Source organism: Dipodomys ordii, unplaced genomic scaffold (assembly GCF_000151885.1).
Source record: "Dipodomys ordii isolate 6190 unplaced genomic scaffold, Dord_2.0 Scaffold24, whole genome shotgun sequence".
Classification (NCBI taxonomy): domain Eukaryota; kingdom Metazoa; phylum Chordata; class Mammalia; order Rodentia; family Heteromyidae; genus Dipodomys; species Dipodomys ordii.
In genome coordinates, this window is record NW_012267240.1 from 11,232,378 (window position 1) to 11,237,341 (window position 4,964).

The following is a 4,964-nucleotide window of genomic DNA, read 5'->3' on the forward strand; positions in this document are numbered from 1 at the left end:
TCTGGCTTTTTAGTGGTTAATTGGAAGTAAGAGTCTCATGGACTTTCCTGCCCAGGATGGCTTTGAACTGCAATCCTCAGATCTCAGCCTCCTGAGCAGCTAGGATTACAGGTGTGAGCCATCAGTACCTAGCTATCGTTCTCTTTTTAAGTTGATTGTCTTAGATATTTTGTTACAATGGAAAACTAACACATGACGCTCCTCCTCCTCTTCCTCTTCTCCCCTCCTTTTCCTCCTGCCTCCTCCTCTACTTCTTTTTGTAGTACCAGGATTAAGCCTAAGGTCTTTCACATGTTAGGCAAGCACGGAGCTATACCCCTCCAGCCTTTTTTGAAATTAAAACAGTTAAAAGGTTGTAAGACACTTAAAAAAAAGTTGTAAGTCACTTTTGAGGAGTTTAACCATTCTTATGGAGAAGATGTTATAGGCTCTCACATTGTATTTGATAACTTCTGAGAATAAACTCATTTCTAGTGTACAGCCTGGGCTGGTGGTAGAAGAGATGTGGAAGAGTATGTAACAAGAGACAATATCTCAACACAGGTACTAAGATCTCTGCTCTGAACTCTTCGATGGTTTCTGATTTATCCAGTGTAAACCAACCCTCGCCCCCCCCCTCCAGCCAGGTCTTTACTGTGGCCCCATCCTCTTACCCCACTCCCTGCTCCTGTGCTTTTTCAGGGGCTTCCATCTGAGGGAGTAGTAGCCATTGAGGCCCCCCCCTCCCCAGGTATCCCCCAGTCTCCACAGGGAGTCAGGTTTCCCAGCATCTTCCCTTGAGGTTGAGTTCACTTTCTTGTCTTTTTTCTTGCTGGGCTGGGCTTTTCTTAGCCCTCCTACCTCTGAAACGTACAGCTAGCTGATGGTGCAAGCCACCATGAGAATGCAAACCCCACACAAAGGCTCAGTTTCATTTACTTCTCTGGCTCCACTGGGTGCGTAGTTAACTGTGAATAAATTGAGAACAGGACAGTCTGTGTGGTTGGAGAGAGAAATCTACGGGATGGTACAGGAAATGCTAGGCACAGCATTGTCCTGGGGAGACCCTTGCTCTGGACCACCTACACCCAGGAGTAGGTGAAACAAAGTTGTCTTTTCTTTCCAGTTCTCATCTTTGCTAGTCTGCCAAAAGTTCTTCTAGAATCCTGCTGCATGGAGGCCTTGAAATCTGATTCTTTCTAGAATGCTTAGTATTCTTTTCTTTTTAAAAATTTTAACCCTTGATGATTCCAGTATCATTATTTTTAACTCATTGTGTGATTTTTTAAAAAAAATTAATGATGCCACTGATTAAAGTTATGATTTGGGGGTATGGTGAGCTGTGATTGCCAGAGACTACTTTTTTTTTTCTTTCTAGGTTCCTCCTCCTTCAGAGGTCTCCTTTGCTGTTCTCTAGGGCACACAAACTAATAAAGTATTCTTTAGGCAGTCTCAGTTGGAATTCTTTTGCTTGCAAAAATAGACTTTCCAGGAAGTGGTGCTGTGGCTCAAGTGGTAGAGCACTAGCCTTGAGCTGAAGAGCTGAGGGACAGCGCCCAGGCCCACAGTTCAGGCCCCATGACCTACAAAAAAAATAGACTTTCCAGAACCAGAGCTCAGACTAATACAGAGCCTACTGCCAGTGTGTTCCTAAATGGATTGGACTCTAATATTCATTTATGTCTTGGTTAGCCTGGCGTTTTTCAGAGTAGATACCCAAAGGATTAGATAACTTGCTATCCTCAACACATAAAAGGGAACAAAAATTATAGTTGGCAAAAACTACATTTATGAAAGAGGACATGTGCTAAAGAGCATTTTAGTTGGCAGAGCACTAAGGAGGCAGAGGTAGGAAGATGGCAAGTTCACCACCAGCTGAACTATATTGTCAGACCCTTTCTCAAAAGACAAAAACCAACCAGCCAAAAAGAGTATTTTGCTTTACAGTGTGGTGTGACTATTAAGATCCAAGGCTGCCAGGCACTGGTGGCTCACGCCTGTAATCCTAGCTACTTGGGAGGCTGAGATCTAAGGATTGAAGTTTGAAGCTAGACTGGGCAGGAAAGTCTGTAAAAAGTCCTATCACCAATTAACCACCAAAAAGCTGCAGGTGGAGCTGTAATTCAGTGGTAGAGTGCTAGCCTTGTGGACAAAATCTCTAGGTTTGGCGCGAGTGCACGCGCACAGACACACAGACACACAGACACACAGACACACACATATACACACACACACTCCAAGGCTAAGGAAGCTGCTGCTGGCTCACATCTGCAATCCTACCAACTCAGAAGGCCAAAATCTAGAGGACTGAATTTAGAAGCTAGCCAGAGCAGAAAAGTCGCAGAGACTCTATCTCCAGTTAACTAGCAAAAAGCCAGGCTGGAGGTATAACTCAAGTGGTAGAGTGCTAACAATGAATAAAACAGGCTGAGTGAACTCAAGACTCTGAGTTTTTTAACTTTGGTACTGGCAATAAATAAACAAACGAGTGCTATCAGAATATGTGTCCTTGGAAAAATTGTTTCTCATTTGTTTGCAAATAGCTCTCTAATATAAAGGATAAGAAAATAAAACCCCCAAAAAGAATTTCCAGGGCTGGGAATATAGGGTAAAGGGTAGAGTGCCTAGCATATACAAGGCCCTGGGGTTGGCCCATCCTCAGCACTGGGGAAAGAAAACAAAAACACCTCAGGAGTCCAGGAATGATGCAGTATACCGGTTATAATAAAGACTGGGACACAGTAATTACAGAGCAGTGCTGACAGCAGCAAAGCTTCTTAAATGCTTTACATAATCTTCTGTCTTCACTAACTGTGATGTAGGAGTCATCATCTCCATTTTAGGGAAGAGGAAGAGAGATGACATGGTTTAAACGACAATGGGAGCTGGAGCTAGAGGTGGGGGGGTCTCAGGAGTCCCTGCTGTACCCCTTGGAGCTGTCCCAATTCACTTGGAGGGAGATCTTTAGCCTGTCCCCCAACGATTTACCATTAGCCTTTTCTGTTCTTCGGGGATTGTTCTGTTTTCTTCCACTGAATTCCCATAGTGTATGGATATCTATCCTTTATAATTGTTTTGGAATGTTCTAGGTGCATGGGATGGATGCAAAAATTGTAGGGCCCAGATTTTTTTTTTCATCTCATTTTCAGTAAAAGTTCTCCAAGTCTGAGTCTGGGTTGGAACTATTCATTCATGTCAAGACTCTCAGCCAGGGCTGGGTGGGAAGGTGGCTCAGTGGTAGAGTGCTTGCCTTGCATGCATGAGGCCCTGGGTTCGATTCCTCAGCACTACATAAGCAAAAAGAAAAAAGCCGGAAGTGGCACTGTGGCTCAAGTGGTAGAGCGCTAGCCTTGAGCTGAAGAGCTGAGGGACAGCGCCCAGGCCCAGAGTTCAGGCCCCACGACCGGACCTTAAAAAAAAAAAGCCTCTCAGCAAAAGCTCCTTTGCAATGAAGTTTCTTAGACAGGAAAGAGCCATGTAAAGAGAAGGCTGTGCCAACTTCCAGAAGGGGAAAGAACGTGGGAGCAGGTCCTGTGTGGAGAAAGCAGCCCCTCATCTAATGCTCATCATACCCATCAGCCACCTGGACACTTTTTTTTTTGAAAATATATCCATCAGCCACCTGGACACACATTCTCTCTCTCTCTCTCTTTTTTATAGCTAAACAACATTTATTTACTTTGCACTAAGACTTTATCTGAGTACATAACTAAATTGTTTCCACCCCACCCCATCTTGAAGGGTTAGTTTGTGAATGTTATAAAGTAGATAGGAACAGTTTGAAGGACTGGAACCAACATTAACTGACAATGAACAACTTCCATCTAAATCATCATAAAAATGTTTAAGTAAAAAAAAGAAAAAGAAAAAAAAAAGATACAATGAGGGCCCTCAATAGAAAGATCCTCATTTCATCTAATACATTCGCTCTTGGCTAGACTGTAACAAAATGGAAACAGCATTACTGTTAATACAAACTCCCACTCTGCACATTGTACACACCTTTGTTCCAAGCCCACCCCCTGTGCCCTAATGCTTCCAACTCAATTATTTCCCAGCCTGTTGGGCCTGCCGACGAAGGAGTACGTAGATCTTCTCTTTGATCCAGTCTTTGTTATAAGGCTGGTATGTCTGGGTATCAGCTCGGTAAAAGGCAGCGGAGATCTGCCAGATCATCGATAAAATCAAACAACTAACTGATATCATACGTGATCGAGGGGCTATTGGGATTCATTCTCTTCAGATGTTCTTCATACATTTTACAAACACCTTCCATGCATTCATTCACAGATTCATAGTCAGCGTAAGGTCTGCCTTCTGGCCTCTTGGTAGGCTGCACCAGCAAAATGGTGTGAGACATCGCGCTAAATGCTTTGCTGCTGCCGCTGCTGCCGCAGCTTGGACACTCTCTTAACAAACCAATTGCCCTGGATGGCCCTGGAGCTGGGTCCTGAGCCTGGGTGGAGATGGCACTTGTGGACAGAGACCAGGGTACAGCTGTGGGCAGCATCACCCACCAACTCCAATCTAGAGGATGTTTGGGTGGGTGCCCTTTCTGGGACTCAGAGGACTTAGGAAAACCTAATTCCTTAGGTGTAATGCTTAAATGTCTCATCATGTAAAATAATATTTAATGAAATAGAAACAAGACTTTTTTCTTTGTTTTTGTTTTTCTTTTTGCCTTCTTTGTTTATCTGTTTTGGGGGATGATGAAGGGGGGGCATGGAAATGGAGGGACAAAGGATGAACAAATGGTACTCATGAAAATGAACTATACAACATGTGAGTGGGGATGGGAGGGAAACACAGGAGAGAGCAAGGGAAGGGCTGAGAGTGTTCAACAAGAAATCTACTCTTGGGCTGGGAAGATGGCTCAGTGGTAGAGTGCTTGCCTTGCATGCATGAGGCCCTGGGTTCGATTCCTCAGCACCCCATAAGCAAAAAGAAAAAAGCTGGAAGTGGCGCTGTGGCTCAAGTGGTAGAGC

General features: G+C 44.2%; 1 pseudogene; it reads right to left on the minus strand.

The window, feature by feature from the left end:
• Nucleotides 1–3,972: 3,972 nt before the first annotated feature.
• Nucleotides 3,973–4,365, minus strand: LOC105984457 (annotated as a pseudogene).
• Nucleotides 4,366–4,964: the final 599 nt, after the last annotated feature.